Below are 23,148 nucleotides of genomic sequence, written 5' to 3'. Positions count from 1 at the left end.
TTGATCAAAAGAAGGGAAACCCCCATGAAGCTTGGGATCCTTTAGACAAGGGGAAGTTTAATAGTTGCACTTACATTATGATTAGCAACTTCCTGCGTACCCTGGTAAACATTAGTCTGCAGGCACAGACTTTAAAGGTAAATGATAGTTTTGGTAACGATATCAAAATGAGTTCGTACAGAATCCAATGAAATGACCACCAAAGTGTCTGTTTGTATAAATAAAACACATGTACCGAAGGATTCTGGAAGAAATTGTGTAATTGCTGAGAAATGATCAGAAATCAGCAAATAAGCACAGGATTCGGGTAGAGCGTCGGGCCAGACGCTCTAAGCAATAATTATACATTGTCCCACGTGCGCTTATCTGTGTTGGGGATCTTCGGTGTGAACATTTTTCAGAGTAGATTTCAAGATTCACAAAGTTCAGCTAATGTATTACTGTAACAGATCTAGATCCTCGATGATATACTGAGAATTAAGCCTTGTTTTACAGACTTTCTCATGAAATCAGTGTTTACTGCAACTACTGGAATTTCTCTTTAACCAATTACAGGTCTAGAGTAGAGACTAGAAGAGAGACCAAGGGCTCTGTCTATGTTAGATAGAATTAGAGGCAGCCACAGTACATGTACATAGTGAATCTAGTCTCACTACTTCAGACCCTGCATTATGCACTAGGGTGCGAATTGCGAAAAAACAAGGGTCTGTGCCTGCAGACTAGGTAAACCTTATGTAAAAGCTTGTGTAAACGGTCCTACATGTATTATGCCAAGAGATTTTAATTATAATCTTCATATTCCTTTGTTCCATCAATCAGATAGATTCTATTTTTCTTCCATAACATACCATGCACATGTGCTTGGTTTCCTACACCTAATAATCAATTTGGTTTTCCATAATAGATATAACACCTACATGTATTCCAACGTAAAGGACAGGGCTGAAAATTTCAGGATAGGGTGAAGGGGGGGGATAACCTCCCCCCCTCCTTCCCTAGGATGCCAACTAAAAGAAGTAATGACCTACCATTTGGTGCCAACCCCCATTTTTTTTTTGCTTGTAAAAAAAATTCTTGATATTATAATTGGTCAAACCCCCTCGTTGGAAAAAGGCTAGAACCGCCCTGGTTGAAAACAATGCCTACAGTGTACATTACAAATGTACCAAAAATTGATAAAAAGAAACTCAGTTTGTACAGAGCTCGATGTTCAGAAGTTTAGACTTTGGAGGAGAGATGGGGAGAAAAAAAGGTGGCTCCCACAAAACCACTTCAATAATTGCCCTTTCTCTTGTGTACTGAGCCACAATTCCCAGTTACGCATCGTTGATCAATACAACAAATTCAGCAAGAATCCTCCCTTTTTTTTCATCTTCTTTCAATTATTACCAGACCACTTCCTTCCTGTGATCATTATTCAAGTAGATAGTCGATGATCTTCTCCCCATCTCCATGGATACATTCAATGTAAATGTAATGTACATCTCCAATGTTCAAAGAAATCAAACCCACAACAATCTATGAGGCCGTTCTCACTACGCTTTCTACAGGTAACACTAGTTTACTGGAAACCAATATACATGTAGGATCAACCAGTTTGGAAGATCGCTTTGCTAGCGTTCCCACTTGATCATACCAAAGTGGTTTTCAAAATCACTTCACGCAAAGCGATCTTGTTGCTATGGAAGCGCTCTCAGTGGAGTTGCCCATTTCGCGCCAAATTCGAAACCGCAGCATACAAGTAGGCGTTCTACACCTTCTTTTTCATCATGAGAATATAGCTAGCCAAGAAAGAGTATTCTTTATCCAAACATGTATTAATTATTATCATCATTGTTAGATTAGCATGACACAGCTACATATAGATATATTTAGTGATGGAGAGCTACTTATATCAATTTGTAGGTTATTCCGAAGTGTAAAAGCATGAAGGTTTACAAATGACATTTCTTCTTGGGGGCGGCTGGGGGGGGGGGTGCCCTTTGCGCAACTTACAGTGTATCTCCTTTATCAAGATGTAAAAATAAAATTAATCTTTGTACCATTGCCTGTTTCTGAAAAAACTTCTATTGTCTTTACCTGAATAGAATAACCTTCAACAACTTGACCTCTAAAATTATAATTCTTTGAAAAATGAAAATATCTCTCAAGTTTCTTTTCTCTTAAAAACAAATATTGAAACTTGTGAACTTCACAATCTGATATAGCTGCACTTAAAAGCCACTTTTCACCAAGTCAATATACCCTTTAATAGTCTGCTTTGCAAACCCATCATTCAAGTAAAGTGGTCTTAATATGCAGCCTACAACGACTTTCGTACTGAAGCCCTCTAGTCAACTGTATTACACACCCTTCACTCAAGTTACATACATGTACTAAACTGGTCTGAATATACAGCCCACAACGACTTTTGTACTGAAGCCCTCTAGTCTACTATATTATAAACCCTTCACCCGAGTTACATACTTGTATAAACTGGTCTGAATGTATAGCCTACAATGTCTTGTACAAAAGGCCGAAATTGAAACAAAGTTTTGTATGAAGAAGCACTTGTTGATCAATGTTTCAATCAGGGTCTGTGCCTACAGACTAACCAGTTGGATAAAGAGCAGGCAACAAATGGATCAGTAAACATGTACATGTTATTAACTGAAATGTGTGTGTTAACTTTAATATCAAAAGAAGAATCATGCACAGATATACTTGAACTAGGCAATTGTTCTCCCCGCGTGAACATTGATTTATTTGCAGAGCAAAAATAGCTTCTTTCCAAGAAATGGCAGGTGATATTACAACTGAAATGATATTCCGCATGATCTTTCATTTTTAGGAATGAGGGTATTTATTCATTTCACCAGAGATCCTGTTTCGGTATTAGGAAGGCAAGAGCGTGGTAATTTGCATCGCCATAGAAACCGGTAAAAACATTTCAAAACAAGGATGTGAAATAGATCTTCTTCCTTTCCAGAAATAACAAAGAAAGCGAAAGAACTTCTGACAGGAAATATAAACTCAAGGACCTAACTTTGGTCACTTTGGTTTTAGATACATAGTTTTTTTTATAGATCAAAAATTAGATATTTGTGCTCTTGATGTATTCACTTAAAGGACAAGTCCACCCCAACACAATGCTGATTTGAATAAAAAGAGAAAAATCCAGCAAGCATAACACTGCAAATTTCATCCAAATCGGAAGTAAAGTAAGAAAGTTATGACATTTTGAAGTTTCGCTTTAATAATTTTTCAAAATAGTTATATGCACATCCAGTCGGTATGCAAATGAAGGAACTGATGACATCACTCACTCACTATTTCTTTTGTATTTGATTATATGAAATATTCTAATTTTCTCTTCATTGTCATTTGAAATGAAGTAAATATTCTAATTTTCTCCTCATTGTCATTTGAAATGAAGTTTTATTCCTTCCTGAACATGTGTATATATCATTGTTTGAACATATTGTGCTTCAAACAAGAGGGTCCTTCTTGTCAAATCTGTAAAAAAGGAAATAATGTATAATTGAAACAATAAACAACAAATAGTGAGTGAAGGACATCATCGACTGAGTCATTTGCATGTTACTGAATTGTGCTTATCACTGTTTTGTGAATAATAAAGCGTAACTTTAACATGTCATAACTTTCTTATTTTACATCCGATTTTGATGAAATTTTCAGTGTTATGCTTCTTGGATTTTTCTCCATTGATTCAAATTAAAAAAAATTGAAATGGACTTGACACAGGGGGTAAGGGAGATTCTGGCCCTGCAGTGCTCCAAAGAGCCCCTGGAAACTCTAATTATTATTATTATTAATATTTGGCCATAAAAAACGTACAAAAATTGTACAATGTAATTACATATACAATTTGAAATCGAATAATTAAATATGGATAAAGTAGAAATGAAAGAGAAGAAGAAAAGAGTAAGAAAACGTTTTTTCCATGGGCCAGGGCTCGCAAAAGTAAAATTCAGCACTATTGCCCAGAGGCATGCGAGCCCTCATGGAAAAACCTTGAGAGAATATTGCACATTCAATAAACAAAATTAAACATTATTAAAATTAAAATAAAAAACATTGACAAACATTATTGAAAAAAAGTATGTAACGCCAGGCAAGATAAAAGAAATAAAGAGGGGTATTGGGAAGAATTTGAATACCCATGCCGGACTGATTAAAGAATGTGTGCAATGCTTAACATACATGTACATGCAGGAGCCCTGAAAAATCTCAATTTTAGCTTATTCAATGTTGCAAATTTATAGGCAGTAATGGCGTAAGTTGTGAAAAGATGCTAGCCCAGGAAAATATGAAATAGTTATTTTGCCTGACACACAAGCAGAGTCTGTTCAAAGAGAGTCCCTTGACCTTGTCTATGAAAAAATAATCACTTATCTTCATGTAATGTGCAACATGGTTTTAAGCTGCTCTGTGAACATGTTTGACTGTCATTACTGAATGTTCAATTGATTGAATCAAGAGTTCACTATAAACATTTACGAATTCTAATATGTCATATTTATTAAAAAAAAAACTTTTTTTTGTCTATTTCATCTTACCATTTCTCACTGACATCTCTCAATTCATGATCTCCTTCTTCTAAACCTTTTTGTATCTCTTTTTTTATTTTCTCCTGTAAAAGTGATCTTTCTCTGAAACTATCTGCATACATACATGTACATGTATGTTCTCATTTTCTTAGAACTCTCTTCCTCTGACCCCCCCTCTCTCTAACTTCTCTCCTTTTCTTGATCTTCTTCTACCTCTCCTGTTCTTGATTCTCCTTCTCTGAAACTATCTATTAATCTTTCCTTCTCGAGCTACATGTACCCTTTCCTCAGTTCCTCTCCTATTTCTCCTTTCCATCCCCCACTCTCTCTCCTTCTCTCCCCTCCCCTGCCCCCCTCTTCTCTCTATCACGAGACCAGGGTGGAACAAAGAGCGCTGAAAATAACCTCTGGCATTTCTGAATCTGATGTTGACGTGGAAGCTTGGTTGAAAAGCGCCAAATGGGCACTTCCTCTCCGCGGCGCAGCCGAAACAGGAAGAGCCCTCAATTTCCCACTTCCTATTTCCTCTCTGGCAAAATGAAAATGTTACAAACAGAATCTCTCTCACTCTCTCAGCCAACTTACCCCCCCCCCCATTACCTCTCCAATGACTTTCTATATGATTTGTACATATTAAGGTATTTTCATAACCTCCCCCCTCCTCCCATTCAAACAATATTATAATAAATGCAATTTCAGTTCATGTTACAAACAGAATCTCTCTCAGTCAACCAACTTACCCCCTCCCCCATTATTTCCCCAATGCCTTTCTATATGATTTGTACAAAAAGTACTTTCATATACCCCCTCCCATTCAAACAATATGATAATAAATCATTTCAGTTCATGAAACAAACAGCATCCCTCTCAGCCAACCACCCCCCATTCAAACAAGATAATAATAAATGCATTTCAATTCATGTTTAGAGATTTGATTGAATTGAGTAGTGTAGGACTATTCCAGATATCAGGGTTCGACCCTTAAACATGAAAGGTTTTCAACACATTTTTTTTCATTAAAGGAGACCTTGTATGGCTGTTTCATACATTAATGTTGGTATTGCATGTGTGAAGAAAACTACATAATTAATGACAAATTAATATACAAAAATGTTGTGTAATATGAATTGGTGATATATCCATGTATTCATGTTTCACAGAGATCGGTATAATATATAGGCCTACATAATCTGAGAAAAATCTAGATTTTTTCCCCTTTTCTTTCTGTACAGTTCCCTTATTAACACATGCAACGGAAGGGGGGGGGGGATGCAATTGAGGCCAGAAGTACATCCAGGAAATTCAAAGAGAAGTTGACATTTGCCAAACATCATAAAATTTAACTGTATCTTATAAAAATATTTGTGCTCTCATGACAAATTTGATATCAAACAAAAGAGTACAAACTACATCATGCCCCTTCATCACATTGCTTTGTCATCAGGAGCTGAAAAAATATTTACATGTAGGTGTCAATTTTGTACATTAGAGGCCTTCTTTGCTCTCAATATACTGCACAAGCTGTAATAAAACTAAATGTTTTCTTTACATAAATAGGCGAATATGTTTTCTTTATCCATCATCCCTTTAAGGTGCCTTTATGCCATACCAATACACTGAAATTTAAAAGCAAAAGCTCCTTAAAGGGGAAGTTCACCCTGAAGAAAACTTTGTTGTAAAAATAGCAGAAAAAATAGTAAAAAATATTGGTGAAGGTTTGAGGAAAATCCGTTAAAGAGTAAGAAAGTTATTAGAGTTCAAAATTTTTGATTTGTGACGTCATAAACGAGCAGCTGCCCCATGTGTTATGTAATATAAAATGTATGAATTTCAAATTTTGTATGGTTCCTGATGACTTAATTTTGTTTTCTTTTCATGATCGGGTGTGAAATGATTTGTCTATTGACATACAGAAGTTACAGTGAAAACCATTTTCAATTTTCTGAGAAAATGACATTTCATTGATTTTTTACCATTCGCTATGTAGGAATGCTGCTCGCATATGACGTCACAAATCAAATAATTGAAATTCTAATAACTTTTTAATTATTTGATGAATTTTTCTCAAACCTTCGGCAATATTTTTTATTATTTTATCCGCTATTTTTACAATTAAATTTTTGTCAGGGTGAACTTCCCCTTTAAGTATAGCCTTCATTGAACAGAGGGGGATTAAAACATCCCTTTCAAAGTTCACAATACCTTTTACCTGTACCTCCACTTCCTCCTCTTGCACAAATCAGAATAAAATTTCCATTGTTCTTTTGGAAGATATTTATCATGTAGAGGCCTACATGTATGGAATGAACTTTGGTATAGTAGGACAAGGACAGTCTGAAGCATACAATTGTACACATCCTATGTGGCACCCAAAATAAAAAATAAGAAATCACAATTTCTATTTTTTCCCTTTAAACACAATATGTTTCAATGGATATAAAATAAACTATGAAATGTATGATATATCACTAGCAATTTAAAGAAAAGCAAAGAAAAGAACCAGATTTTCAATACAAAACATACTCTTCATATATATGTCAATATATCGGATGAAAACAACAAACTTTACAATCAAATTAAACCAAAGTAATACCCAAATTATTTACAATGAGACAACTCCTACCCCCCCTCCCCTGAAAAAAGATGCACAATCTATCGTTCTCTGGTTGAAACAGGTAATAGTGTTACAATGAATTGTGACTGGTTATGTAAACAGTGTATATATGTAAAATACATCCCTGAATACACAATGCCCAACAATTTATTGCATGATTTGAGATTGATGATCAATCGCATGTACATGCAATATTAATCACAACAACAAGACAATTGTCAGAATAAAAATTTGATGAGTTTGCTTCCATAATTTGTTTGTAGCAGGTAGCGGTCAAACACAGTTCCATCTTTGGTTTTATACTCATTTTTTTTCTTACCAAAACCTGTCTAGGAATATAGAATTAAGACCTACTTGTAATGTAAACAAACTTCATCTTTTCAGATTTCAAGAAATGGCCAAATATATAAGATCATATGTACAGCATATGTACATATACCTCTAGTACATTCATGCTTAAAATCTATAGACAAAAAACGAAAACAAACCCCAAGTCAAACAAAATACTTGCACAACTGTTTTCATCATCCAGATCTTTAATACAGTAATATGGGTATACAACAATTAAGCACTACACTGTACATGTACTGTATGCAGATGTGTACATGTATATAATTATAATATAAATAGGCCTACAAAAAATGCTTGTCATGAATTTTGTATATATGCCATCATTTTCATAAATGAATAAATGAAAATCAGCTCATTAATTATACTTACCATACAAAGAATCAGTCAAATGTATTCCACAGGTGTTCTCTATGGTTATCAATGCACAATTCCAAATGATTTAATCGCTCTCACTGATAAATCCAGAACCGATAGGTTTGACTGCTCTGAATAAAATGAGCAAAGTAATGAGTTAATCGGGGAAATTCCTGCAATCACGTTTTATTACAGATGAAACCATACACCAACAATGGACAGAGCCAAAGTCATCGATGACGATAGTGATGACGATCTCTCACGGCATAGGAGATAGGAAGCCAACTAAAAGAAATCAACTGACCAGACTTCCAATGCTATGTCCGAGGCCAACTGCCCAAGCCATGACTATATGCGCGGACTGCTACGACAGGAATATGCTTGCGAGAGTAATGTTTATTCTGCGATTGAAACTGCTACGACGAGAGCTGGCTGCGATGTGTCTAATTCTCACCAGGCCATAAAAAGCAATAAGGGCAAAAAGGATTGGGGGGAAAAGAGAAGTGTCTTTCTTTCAAAGCATTACAAAAGGAAGAGGATATTCTGTGGGTAGTCTCAAGCTACAGACCCAAATCGACACAAACTAAAAAACACGCAGTACTCCAGTAAGTAGGAATTGATGTCTAAACCGTGCTGGTCCGATGAAGACATTCATAATTCACAGAAGAATCAGCGAAAATGGTTGATTCAGCATAAGATGGGGATAGCGGTGCAAGACGTGCGGCCGACTGGGAATGAGGGTTAATTAGGGTCTGATTTGAGGAGACTAGAGCCATAGCAGGGTACCCATTCGCTTAGATTGTCTGAAAAGGAAATAAGCCAGGCTTACTTCCTCCTGGCAGGAAATTACTCGTAGAGCGCTCAGTTCTTCTCTTGTTTTTTAAAGTGCGTGCTCTCGTTTTATTGTTCCATCGGTTGAAAAAGATGGGCTCTGACATGTACAATTTCTAAGCAGGGATTGGAGTCATTTTATGGTTTTAGGGGTTGAGGTTTTTCCTAGTGTCTGTTATTCTACTTCATATTTTACCCCAATCTTTGTTGTTACTGCACCCCCCCCCCCTTCAAGCCCTTATCCACTTACTATATACAGAATAAATAGCTAGAGCGTTCATCTCAATCTGTTGGTAACTACATGTACCCCCCCCCCAGACTGTATAAATTCAGGTTTCTGTCCGTCAGTCTCTCTCTTTCCATAAACCCCTCTTTATTTCTTTCTATGTTTGGGGCTCTCTCTCTCCCTCACTCAGTCTCTTTCCCTTCCCCTTCTTCTTTCATAATACTCACTTAATTTCTGTCATTTGAAGCAGCAACGGCAATGGCAGTCCAATATTTCAAAGATTCAAAATACATTTGTGCAAAACAAACACACACATATGGTTATGTACTGTAAATCTGTATGTTACAACATAATTATTGTAGGCGTACAATACACATATGGTCTGATCCCCCCCCCCCTCTCTCAAATATGTAGGCTTACATGGAATTGTTCTATTCTCATTGAAAAAATGATATTAAAACATTTAAATAGAAACTCCTCACTCTAGTATGACACGCCTACACTACCTATGGAAATGTGGTTTTAAGGTATTATTTTTGAGTCTATGGTTGCAGATTTCATTGGCCCCACCACAAATTCACCTCTGTGGTACCATAACCACACCCACACACTGACCAGACCTGTCTCCTCTTTAGGTGGATTCAGACCCCCTCGGAGTTTATCAGTTCCAGGTATTTTGGAAATGTGAAAGTAAATTACGCGTAATTTCCCTGAAAGATACAGTAGGTACTTGTCAAAATTACGAGAACTTTGGCAGGGATTTTTCCAAAGTCGCAGGTATTTTGGCAATGTGAATGCAAATTACGGGCGCCGTGGGTGACTGCTGAGCTAGCGATTTTGAATCTCGCGCCTTGCTTGTTTCAATATCAGACTGTATACAGTGCATGCTTGTAACTTCAGGAACTTATCCGGAAGGGTATGTTTCGGGGCGGTGTGAATGTAGGATAACTATTAATAGGTATCTACTTGCCTGAAAATAGTTCTAGTGATTTAACGGGGATTCTTGTGATCGAGGCGGTTTGAAACCTCCTTCTAAAAGCTAGCTGTCTGGGCAGTCGATTTTGTCCCTCGCTCCCTCCTGGGAGCCCATTGCAGAAGGAATTGTCTACAGATCTGCTGCTTCCTACCAAACCTACCCCTTCCCTCCTCAATCTTCCTCTGAGTAACCCCCCCCCCCCCTAGACCCTGCTTTCATTGACTTTCTTAAACCAATAGGGGAAACCAGTTTAAAGGGATACATGTACTCCTGGCTGAAAATAATTATTTGAACAGATACCTTCACTATCTACTGTATGGAAATATAGTTCATTGGCCCCACCACAAACACACCTCTGTGGTAGCACGGCCACACCCACACACCGTCTCCTCTCCCAAAGCTAGCTGTCTGGGCGATTGATTATGATCCTAACTCCCTCCTGAGTGCCCATTGCAGAAGGAATTGTCTATAGATCTGCTGCTTTCTACCCAACCTACCCCATCATCCCTCCTCAATCTTCTGAATCAAACCCACTGCCCCCCCCCCCCCCCTGTAGACCCTGCTTTCACCAGTCTATTGGAAACCATTTTAAAGGGATAGTTCAGGCTGGAAATATCTATATCTCGATGAATGGAGTAAAATTCAAAGATAAAAATGCTGAAAATTTGATCAAAATCAGATAACAAAGTTAGTGAATTTTAAAGATTTGCATTATTCCGGTGAAACAGTTCGAGGCACGTCTTTATCAACATTCATTAGGTGGGCTGATGATGTCATATGCCCGCTTGTTCTTTTGTATTTTATTAAATGAAATTAAGTTCATTCAAAAAATTTTCTACCAAGACCTAAAACAACTGGATTGACAACTGATTAAGTGCATTAGTTATTTATTGCCACAACTAAATTCATCATAATGGAGACACATCATGAAAAACTGAAACATTTATGGTTTCATGTAATAACATAAGAAAAGTGAAAGTGGGAATGTGACATCATCAGCCCACCTAATGAATGTTCATGACAATCTGCATATATCTGTTTTCACAAAATATTGATAATCTTTAAAAATTCATAACAACTTTGTCATTTGTTATCCGATTTTGATGAAATTTTCAGCATTTAGTTCTGTGAATTTTACTCTATTCATTTGGATATAAATACTTTCAGCCTGCACCATCCCTTTAAAGGGGTACATGTAGGCCTACAAATGTACTCCTGGCTGAAAATATAATTTGAAGAGATAAAGAAAAATCAGACACACAAAGCATTGAAAATTTCCACTTCCCTATTTAGTAGATTGACCTTATCATGAAGCTGAAGGTTTTTTCAGACTCTGTGTTATTGTGTTATCAGCAATATTTTACAGGCAATAATCGCCTAACACTGAAATCAAATATCGACCAGCGCTATCCATGAAATCTAAATACTGAATTGAATACGAGCCCTGGGATTGTATGTTGTTTTCTTTTTTGTGTCTTCATCAAATCTTATTTCCTTGTACTAACCAGGGAATTGATTGTCATTGGCAATTACTAATACTCAAGGATTTTTTAATGGCTCAAATGTTTGTTGTTGTGCAATTTACTATACAGGAAACAAAATGTACAAGTATGGTCCACGTTTCATCATTGTTTTGAGATAATGCCCTTTAACTCAGTTTTGATACCCCCCCCCTTGAATACCATCATTCCAAATTAAAAATTTCCAATTCAAAATAGTGTTACATTACTTACACAATCTATTACAAACTATTTATTGACATATTTCCAAAGCATAGAATAGGCTGATAGTTTAATGATAATATTAATCTACATGTTTATGTAAATGATATCCCCTATAAATGATAATAATTTCCTACCCTGACAGAGGGAATTCTCAGTGACTATTCACATTGGAGAATATATCAGGAGGAAATCTCTGTTAGCTGCTGGGAGAAAAAAATAGAACGCAGGCAAACAAATTAGGCCTATTAGTCTTTTTAATCTTTATTTGGGGGCTACTTCCACAACCCTCTGCCTATTAATCTCCGACATTGGATATTAAGCTTCTCCAGGGCTCGATTGAGCATTTCCGGGGGCAAAATCGCACGGAGCCCCCCTGTGTAAATTTTGAAGTGAGTCTGGATGGGAAGACTAGATGAAGGGAAGATTAAAGAAATGGGACACACCCACCAAACAGCCAGTGGAAACAAGGAAGCCAGAACATGAAGCATTCAATAAGGATGAGTCATCCGAATTTCTTTCCTGAAAGTTCACAAAAGTGCAAGGGTTCAGTTGCCCCTACATGATGTACACTGTAGGCTACATCTATGGGGTCTTCCAATGAGGCCAAGAGTCCACAAGGCCGAGGTCCACGAGGCCGATTTTTCCTAAAAACACAATTTATTTTCTTTTCTCAGGATGTTTGTCTTTTGTGTTAATCAACCAAGTCACATCTCGTCATAGCAATAGTGTGCTGAATAAGTTGAGGGCATACTGTGAAGACATTTAGTTGAAATTTCACTAGTTTTTAATCAAAAGAAGCTGGAGAAGAAGAAAAAAGAAGGAGATGAAGAAGAAGAAGAAGGAGAAGAAGAAGAAGAAGAAGATTAAGAAGGAGAAGAAGAAGACAGATTTAAGATTAAGAAGAAGATGGAGAAGAAGAAGAAAAAGAAGAAGGAGAAAAAGAAAAAGGAGAAGAAAAAGAAGAAAAAAAGAAAAAAAAGAAGAAAAAGAAGGAGAAGAACTCAGAAGAAGACAAAGAAAGAAAATTGAGAAAGGAAAAGATATTATTTCCAGTATATGTTTGATACATGGAAAAGACCACCACAATTATTTGTGTATCAATTTCTTCTTTCTCCGTAGGCCTACTAAATTTTACATTTATCGATGAAGGTTTAGAAAAAAAAGCCTAACTTTCATTCAATTCTTTCCTTCATTAAGGTGAAGCATAAATCTGAATATCTCATTGCTTTAAAATATTCTAATATTACGCAACACTTTCATAATTTTGTTTAAATTAACTTGTATAAACCTGTCTTTGTACCCTGTGAATAAAAAAAAAATCATGGAATCAATTTGTTCTTCAAATGCCACTTCTCGACTGTCAACCCTCAAACAGAATTTGTTTCCCTTTTTTAAACACTATTCAGCAACAATACCACTTTACTCCTATGAATTACATGTATAATCAAACATTAACAGCAAATAATTAACAACTGAGTGCACACTTTCAACCTGCCTTTTTCCTGCTTCACTCACAAATTACCCTGAAAATATTAACTTTCAAAAAGCACAGTATGAATATTTTTCTTAAAGCAAAGCATAAAAATATTTCTAAATACATACGTGTACATGGGTGAGCCCAAGGACATTTTAGATTGTATTCTTATTTCAGACATTCACTTAATTATTTACAATAGTGCATGGCGAGTTGTACTGGTAGTACCTCTCTCTCCCCTCTCTCTTTCTCTCTCTCCTCCCCTTTATGGTAGAAATGAATGAAGGGAAGTGGGGGAGAAAAGGGAAAATCCCTTTTTTTCATAATGCAGTATTACTTTAGCTTCCAAGAAGGCAAGTTCCTTTTTACTGTTCATTCAACGCATTACAAACGTGACTTTCTGTCAATGATCATACCAAAGCTCTCATGCGCACATGATTTGAAAGAAGCTTGATTGATTGTGAGGCCAATTCAGATTACAGAAAACTCTGTATAGCACAAAGTCAATGCCTAAAAATCAAGTTCGTCTTTATTCATCCACATTGGAAATTTGTTTTGTTCATAACTTCAAGTCAACATCAAAAATGCATCTATATAAAACCATTAATAGTAATACATTTATAAAAAATTATATACAGTGAAAGTAAATACCTGTTTACATAAAGACTAAAGCCATAAAGTCAGAAGTGTTCACATTAATTCCAAAAAGTTACTCTACAGTGCATCAAAAAAAAAAACGAAACCAAGATTTATCGATGATTTATCATAACTTAATCAATAATGCAATAGACAAATGACCGACCGTTGTAAAGCTTAGAATCTCCTCTTTCATCTGTAATTACTTAGGCCGTGTTTATGCTTCCACTTTTCAGGCCAGAATCAGCGTTTCCAAACGTGGTTAGTCCAAAACACGGTTGCGTCCATGCTTACTTTCATTTAAACGCTGTTTTAAAACGCCGATCGTAAACTCACAAAAAGGTGCGTTTGTAAACGTCGTTTGACCAGAATCAGGCTTTCTGGGGAAGCATAAACAGAACCACGATCGTAAACGTGTTTAAATGACGTCATTTGGTACATGCTTCCGGTGAGATGAAAATCCGCGGGCAATACAGTCGTATTGCTCCATGCTTATCTCCACGTAATAAAAATCGGAAAAAAAAACTTTCGAAAAAGGCGCGCCCAATTTGACCTCGCTTTACGATGCGAAGCCAGCTGGAGATCATGATTTGTTCTGAAAATTTAAGCATAAACAGCACTCCCAGAACCACGTTTACGATCGGCGTTTTGAATCGACGTTTGAAATCGCTGATTCTGTCCTCGCAATGGAAGCATAAACACACCCTTAGATTATTTCTCATTCACGCATGAGTGAGCAAAAACAATTTGAAGAGGAGACACCAAACAGTCAATTGGTGAGCTGTATCTGGGTTTCAAAAAGAAAACCACATTTTAAAAAATATTACAAAGTTCTGGTTATTTGAAATAAGGCTTGAATTTCAATAATTTCATAAAATGAAGAGGTTCTACAGGCTAGCATCCAAACTCACTTGACACTCCGTTTTGTTGACGATCAGCCATGCATTAAGTCTTTTGTTAACCATGCGATAGCTTCTGTGGGAAACCGGTGAAAACACATTTATTTGATGAAATTGTTTTTGCTCACTCATGCGTGAATGAGGAATAATCTTATATTAGATGAAAGAGGAGATTCTAAGCTTTACATTGGTAGGTCATTTGTCTATTGTATTTGTGATTAAGTTAAGACAAATCATCGCTTAATCTCTGTTTCGTTTTTTCTGGGACGCACTGTACTGCCTCCAAAGAGGTTTAAAGGGGAAGTTCACCCTGACAAAAACTTGATTGTAAAAATAGCAGAAAAAATAATAAAAAACATTGCTGAAGGTTTGAGAAAAATTCATCAAATAATTAAAAAGTTATTAGAATTTCAATCATTTGATTTGTGACGTCATATGCGAGCAGCATTCCTACATAGCGAATGGTAAAAAATCAATGAAATGTCATTTTCTCAGAAAATTGAAAATTGTTTTCACCGTACCTTTTGTATATCAATAGACAAATCATTTCACACCCGATCATGAATAGAAAAGAAAATTAAGTCATCAGGAACCATGCAAAATTTGAAATTCATGCATTTTATATTACATAACACATGGGGCAGCTGCTCGTTTATGACGTCACAAATCCAAAACTTTGAACTCTAATAACTTTCTTACTCTTTAACGGATTTTCTTCAAACCTTCACCAATATTTTTTACTATTTTTTCTGCTATTTTTGCAACAAAGTTTTCTTCAGGGTGAACTTCCCCTTTAAAATACTAACATGTGTGTTTATATCAGCATTTTTATTACAGTTTAAATATTTCCTTCTAATAACAATACATGTAGCATGAAGTATTCTGTTAAATCCTAAGAATTACTGTTTTGTATCCAAAAAGATTTAAATCGCATGTTTGTAATCAATATTACCTTTCAAACAATTCAAACATTTCACTAAAATAATAAATGCATACTTTAAAAAAAGTTACTGTATTACCACCAAAATGGTTTTTAGATGTGTATAATGAATATTTCATCACTAACAATTTAAAATTTCATTCTAATAATCTGCATGTAGTAAATATATTAACATATCAATTCCAAAATTGTCTGTTTGGTTGAAGAGCATTCTCACTATGAGGCCCATTCACATAAAAAAAAATTCTGTATAGCACAAAGTCAATGCCTAAATTTTATTTATTTATTTATTTATTTATTTATTTAAGTACTTATTTATTTATTTATCTATCTATTAAAATACATTTAATCAGGATGACAAGATCAATTTAAAAACTGTCTTAAATCATGGTCCTGACATTGAAAACATAAATACATGTATGTACGTGTAAATCAATAATCTATTTAAAATGAGATAAAAATCAAAGTAATATCAGAAAATTTTAAAGAAAGGAGTTTGTTTGATTGAAGAGCATTCCCATTGTGAGGCCCATTCAGAATACAAAAAAAAAATCAGTTTAGGGTCAGCACAAAGTCAATACCTAGATACATAAGAAAGAAGCTTGATCGATTGAAGAGCAATTAGAAGGCCCATTTAATTACCTGTTTAGCACAACATTAATGCCAACATACATGTGCAGTTACAAGACATCCAAAAGTGCATTCTTAGTATTTTTAATAATTCTGTTCACCAATTTAATGTGCAGCTTGATCGGCTGAAAGCCAAAAGAGTTTTAATATAGTTAGGCATTCATAATACACAAATTCTGTATAAAGGGTAAGGTCAAAGTCGATTTTCACTCACTGTTCCATGTCATGTGGATATGGTATTTGTGCTTTGGGGAATAAACATGTGGGTGGGGACAGTCCCTTTTGATTAGCATGCGTCACGGTGCAGTGGTTCTGACTCTCGCCTTGTAATCAGAGGGTCTTGTGTTCAAATCCTACCTCGGCCTAGTGTCCTTTGGCAAGGCGACAATCCATACTTTGCCATTCTCCACCCCACCCGGTAGGATGTACATGTACACTGCAAAAACTCTGGTGTTGATGTAACACCAGCCCGGAATGTCCACACCAGAGAAGTGTTAAACAATCACCAGTTTCGTTTTGGTCTAACATCAGTTTTGTTTTGGTGTTTATACAACACCAATTAGTATTGAAACAGCATCAGTTTGATTGTAAATTGGTGTTGTTTCAATACTTTTCTGGTGTGGACATAGATTCTGGGCTGGTGTTAAATCAACACCGAAGTTTTTGCAGTTTAAAACTAAAAGCCTTTCTTTGCATGCCTAGCAATTGAGCCTTAAACTCTTGTTGGAATACTCCCCAGGGAGTGGATAAAGTTCATTCAGTGTAGGTGGGCATGCTACATGTACAATCAAATGACCAGGATGTCTTTTCACCAATTATACATCTACATGTATAGAGTGCTAGAGATGTTCCAATGTAAAGTGCCACATAAAAGTAGGAGTGGGCTATACATGGGTCAAAATACTTTTTTTGTCATTTTGATATATGGCAACAGTTTTCTTTTATTCCTTTTAATGTATCTCAACATGAAGAGACAATATTTTTAGTCTCAGGTCCGAGAAAAAAGTGTGCCAGGCCAAAATCCAAAATGACCACCAAAAACACACCCAAAATTAAATTTTTGGCCGCAACTTCTTTATTTGGTGGTCTTTTTCTCTAGGTGTCTATTCATATGTTTTGGAGGGCAGGCAATTTGTTTATCCTAAAATAAGTACTTGTAAACCACTATTTGTAGAGTTTTTTTTACCTAAATTTACAAATTTTCAAACCCCCTTTTTTCAGCCAGAAAGGTTTCATCGTCTTGTGGTTCATGGATTTTAGATGATACGAGTTGAATGGCAGGAAGCAGCTTCATATAGCTTTATTGCTTTTATTTTTTTCAATTGGGGTATATGTATGGATATTTGTGATATATATTTTTTCATTATAAAAAAAATCTCAATTATTATAAGGTACACAATACGTCCATTACATGGACCACCGTGACATGCATGTACATCCTGTATACAACTGAAGTGTAATATACATGTAGAAGTTAGCTCATATGGTTTTGACTTATCTGTCACACTTGTGAATTTGATTGCTTAGTGAGCTGATATACATGATGTAACCCGATTTAATTAACATCATGTAGGCCTACATCATATCTTTAGTAATATCTTCTTCATTTAGATATTTTTACCTGGTTGTGGTGGTTAACCATATGTTTATGGGGTCAGGCTATCTGTTTATGCATATACCAGAGTTGTAATTTATGATGAACAGATATTATGCTAAAACACGAATATGATTAGCTGGCGCATACGCTGTCTCAAGCTGCAAAAGAACCATGACGACGATCGATCTATGAAAACTTACACTGGCTCTTTAAAATCTTACGTTTTGGATATTAAATCACATGTTTCACGAAGCTAGTAAGCTATTAAAAAGTAGTCTACAATCTCATTAAAAACTTAGGGGCCTAACTACTTTTAATACTGCGCTCTGTTTCCCCCACCAAGAGGGGGAATGAAGCAGTAATCAAGGAGGGTGCGGTAGCTCACCCTTTTCTCCACAGATGCTATATTTAACTTAAGCATCATGCGAGGCACCAGCACTACGGGTCCAATGGGAGACTTCTGTCTATTGACGGATGGGATGCCGCGGAGCCAGACGTAGTCTCAGCAGAGCATTTCCCTGACAGAAAAAGACTAATTTTCAGTCTAGATCTATCTATAGCGAATTTGACCAAAATACTAGAAAATATGTCTAAGCTAAGTCTTGAGAAAATATGAGGAGAAACAATAATGCAGTTTGGTTATTATAATTCTGAGTTCAGAATTCAGCTCGGCCCAGCTTCGGCACATACCTGTAGATCACTTTAAATTTAGTCTTTTGCATGTTTAGATTAGACCAAAAACTTCAGTCTCTGTTTTGTTGGTTGTTCAGCTGAACTTCGTTGGCTTCACTCACCAAATACAGAGACCGAAGTTCTAGCGCGATCTGTACAGGGGACTCAATGGCCATAACTTTATGTACTTAAGATCGGATAAAACGGGGAAGTGAATTTGCGCGACAGTCGAGGTAAGTCACTGTTTTTGTTCCTTTTAACTTCATTTTTCTCCGTTTTTTGGCAATTAATGCCAAGAGGGAATATAAATTTGCATTTTGGTCACGTTAGTTTTCAAAATTTTTATTCATTAAAGACAAAAATTGAAAAGCCCCGACGGGGGGATTTTGCATTGCAAGTCCCCTAATGGTGGCTGCACGATAGCGAGCCGTCTGTGTATGAGGAGAAATTAAAAAAAAAATGTTAGAAAACTCCTTGAAACAGACGGCTGCCAGCTGTCTATGTTTAGATTTGCTTTGCATTGCAGCAGCACAGAGGCAAAATGAAAAAAAAACTGCCAATAGTCACGGATAAAAAAGCAACAAGTTGCATCTGTCAGTCTGTTCTCACTACATGTATGTTGACAATAAACATGATTCAATCGAATCCAAATGAAATACTCATAGGCCTAAGGCTAACGAATGACAGGGTCACAGACTCACACTCACAGGACACTTTGACATGCCACAGAAGGAAATAAAAATCTCTCTCGTTTATCATGTTTAAAACTCGACTGCAGACCTCTGCACTTTTCCAGTACATCTGGTAATAAGGTGATTTATTATGTCTCACACTCCCAATCACACAGCACGGCCATCATCATGACGATCACCCAATTTTAAAGCAGGCCAGGCAAAATTAAAATTTAGCTCATCCTCAGCCAGGCTAGCTCAGCAGTGCGTGAGCTTCATTCATTCATCATGTTCAGTCCCACACATGCATACTCGAGTAACAATACCTCGTCCTAAATTTTGATTTTCCTTCGCCAACCGGTTCCAAAATGCCACTTAAAATGGTGCAGTAAGATCAGAAACGGTAAATCCAACGCTGATAAGCAGTACCGACTGTGTGAAAATATACTGGCTGTCTGCACAGACATGGCAGTGGCTCGATTTCCCATACCGGAAATTCGACGAAAGAGTTTCCAGGAAATTCCAGGTAGCTGAATAGCGACGTCACCGGAAGAAGAGCGAGGATGGTCCAATGACGGATGCGAAACTCCGCAAGCTCTCTGCGGCTGGATAGCGTCACTGAACTTTTGGCCAAACAAAATCGGAATCAACGACGGGAATGTTAGCGCCATCTACAGTTAAAACCTTTACATGACTATGGTAACTTTCCTAAATGAAAAAATTGAGGTTGTTTTTGAATACAAGTATTTGGGTATTATATTTAATTATAATGGAAATTTTAGTAAAGCAAAAAAATATCTCTATGACCAGGCAACTAGGGCTATGTATGCTCTCATAAGTAAATCTAGAAACTTAAACCTCTCTATTGATATTCAGTTAAATTTATTTGATTCTCTGGTTGTACCAATTCTTTTGTATGGTTGTGAAATTTTGGGTCATGAAAATAATTCTCTGATTGAAAAACTCCACTTAAGATATTGTAAATCTATTCTACGAGTTAAAAAATCTACCCCTAACTGTGTGGTATATGGAGAGCTTGGTAGGTTCCCATTAGACATTTATATTAAAAGTAGAGTAGTTTCTTGTTGGTATAGACTAGTTACTAGCGATTTATGTAGGACATCTAGTATTATTTATAAGCTTTTGTATTCTCTTAGTGCTGATAACAAATTTCATTCTAACTGGCTTTTGTTTGTGAAGCATGTTCTTGATTGTAATGGATATTCCTTTGCTTGGCTGAACCAAAGAATTGACTTTATATCTAGTTTTAAGAAACGCTTACTTCAAAGACTAAAAGATCAATTTTGTCAAGGATGGTCTTCAGATATTAATAGCTCCAGTTCATGCTCTAACTATCGTATCTTCAAAACTACCCATAAACTAGAGAACTACTTGATAACTCTTCCCCCCTCTCTTTTCTATTATTTATGCAAATTTAGAACTGGCAATTCCAGAATACCAATATTGACTGGTAGATATGACAATACTGAAAGGATAAATAGAGTATGTACTTTGTGCAACTCCGGAATAGGAGACGAGTTCCACTACATTTTTATTTGTAGTAAGTTTGAACAAGAAAGAAACTCACTTCTTGGTACTCATTTTATAAATTATTACAATATTCACAAAATGTATTCTCTCTTTAATTCTACGGAAATACCAATCATTAAAAACCTGGCTGTCTTCACCAAATTGGTGATAAATGCATTTAAATGACTTAATAAGTACATGTGTATAACCGTGATATTACACATATTGTTTTGAATGAAGTTTCCAACTTTATTTGTTAAGTAGATCATTATGTAAAAAAAAAAAAAAAAAAAGCTGTCTAGTTTGATGGAATAGCACTTAGTTTTATAGTTATCACTCTTTATATATCTTGCCATGTTTTTTATCGTTTATACTTCACTTGTCATGCTGCTGTGAATGACCCCTGAGCCCACCCACACATGACCTCTCCACTATGACTATCATTGCTTGATTCCACATCGACCTCATGCTCCAGTGTGGAAGGTATGAGTGGGCTGCCTCAGAGGTTATGTTATTTCATTTGTTGTATCCTTGTACCCCCCTTCGGGGTTTTATTTGAAGGATTGTTAATAAATTTGAAACTTGAAACTTGGTAACCAAACTTCTTAGGGGATGTGACATTTTTTTTTGCTTGTCGAAGTTTTTGGACAAATTCGCTCCTGTAAAAATTCTGACTCTGGATCCGCACCAGAAACAAGTCGTGAAACAGTATAACCTAAATAGAATCAGGGATAAAAAAAAAAAATCTTTATCACTGCGGGAGGAGAGGGGGGGGGGGGGTGGTTACTTGTAGTCCTACTCAGTAGAAATCCAAATCACGTGTCCTTTCAAGAATGTTTCAGCAGTGGGCATTTAAACAGGGAAAATGAGATACAAACAAATTTTGAAAAGATATTTTTTTTACCATTTTATAACTACAGCTTATGGGATTCATGAACTACTAAACTTCTTGCAAATTGGGGCAAATTCATTATAAAGCTACTTGCTGTTCTGCAATATACAGTATATCCTCCTCCTCATAATCATAATCATCATCAATCATCATCATCATCATCATCATCACCACCATCATTATCATCATCATTATCATCATCATCATTATCATCATCATCAATCATCATCATCATCTGTACGGGAGTGTGGGAAGTCCTGTTAATCTTGATTCCGGGGGGTAAACGCTTGATTCATAAATAAAAGTCAGTCAAATATACAGTGCGGACGTTATTCATTTCAACTCAATGATAGATATTTGCCTATTTTATAGAAAGGAACAGAATATATTTTGATCTAGTTCTTGGTTTTTGTTTATTCAGAAAATAGCAGTTCGGTAAATACCCGTAAATACCGTACCCTCCGTATGGACGCTGCGGGTCTGTTCTATCATTAGCAAGTTTTGCAGCCCAACGCAGAACGAATCATGGGCCCCGTCTTACAAGGAGCTGCAATTGATCCAATCAATCGTAAATCTATGGAAAGCCATCAGTGTCATATTTTTTTCTACATGAAATTTACACGTTGTCCTTTGTAAACAAAAGAGATTACACCAAACTGTCAATAATCAATGAATTTATGGATATACATTCATATTTGTATATATAAGTTGTTTCTCATTTTTGACGAAATACTATTTTGTTTTTTGCTTATATTCCTTGCATGGTATATTTGTTTTGTATCATTTTGTACTTTTGTTTTGAAAAAAATATTGGCAATTGCCAATGAAGTTCGGATAAATTCAATTCAATTCATATCTAGATTTTTTTGTGGAACAACCATGCATTTTAAATGTTGACTGAAGGACTGTTTGTAGTTAGCCGTGAAGACGATACACATTTCAACAATCAAATAAAGCAAGCGCGATGCGCGAGCTGAATTTTTTTTTGACATTCCGTCCTAAAAAAATTGACATTCTGAGTACTTTTTGTAATCATTAACAGGATAGATATAAAACTAAATTATACGAGCGCTAAACACGATCGGAAAATACATTTAGATTTAGACCTAAAAACAGGTCACTCTATTCATGTTTTGTAAATCATGAAGAAAAATGGTAATTTGGTATCCTACTTTAATCATGTGAGCGCGAAACTGGATAATTTAAGCATGTTTTAGGTAAAGAACAAATTGCGTATTTTAAAAAACACGCGTGTGTTTTAGATTTATACAAATTCTAAATGTATTTTCATCCTAAAATCAATGCGAGCGCGAAGCGCGAGCCGTATATATTTGATATTTCGATCTGAAAAGGGGTCAATTTTAGCACTGATTCAATCATTGTGTAGGAAAATTGTGAAGTGGATTTTATGGATCGCTCTTAATAAAAAGGTGCGAGCGCGAAGCCAGGGCTGATTTTGTATTATAATTATTTTGACCTAGGACCGGGGCATTTTAAGTACATTTTGTCATCTTATGAAAACCGATGACTAGCTTCATATTCCATTTTGAAAAAGACAGGGATAATCTAGGAATTCATGAA

At 35.9% G+C, this 23,148-nt stretch overlaps 1 protein-coding gene across 3 annotated transcripts in view; it reads right to left on the bottom strand.

Moving 5' to 3' along the window:
* LOC121420995 (ets DNA-binding protein pokkuri-like) overlaps positions 1-19,698 on the bottom strand; it is a 40,532-nt gene extending 20,834 nt beyond the window's left edge. Inside the window, exon 1 of one of the 3 annotated variants that reach the window (XM_041615564.1) lies at positions 19,472-19,698. The gene's annotated coding sequence lies outside the window, so the exon portion shown is untranslated. Of the gene's footprint in view, positions 1-7,884; positions 8,389-19,471 lie in introns of those variants that run through there. The other 2 variants (XM_041615563.1, XM_041615565.1) reach the window with 2 other exon arrangements.
* Between the last annotated feature and the right edge of the window lie 3,450 nt (positions 19,699-23,148).

Source organism: Lytechinus variegatus, chromosome 9 (assembly GCF_018143015.1).
Source record: "Lytechinus variegatus isolate NC3 chromosome 9, Lvar_3.0, whole genome shotgun sequence".
NCBI lineage: Eukaryota > Metazoa > Echinodermata > Echinoidea > Temnopleuroida > Toxopneustidae > Lytechinus > Lytechinus variegatus.
Note: the sequence above shows the minus strand (reverse complement) of the source record. Positions and strands in the feature narration are given on the sequence as shown.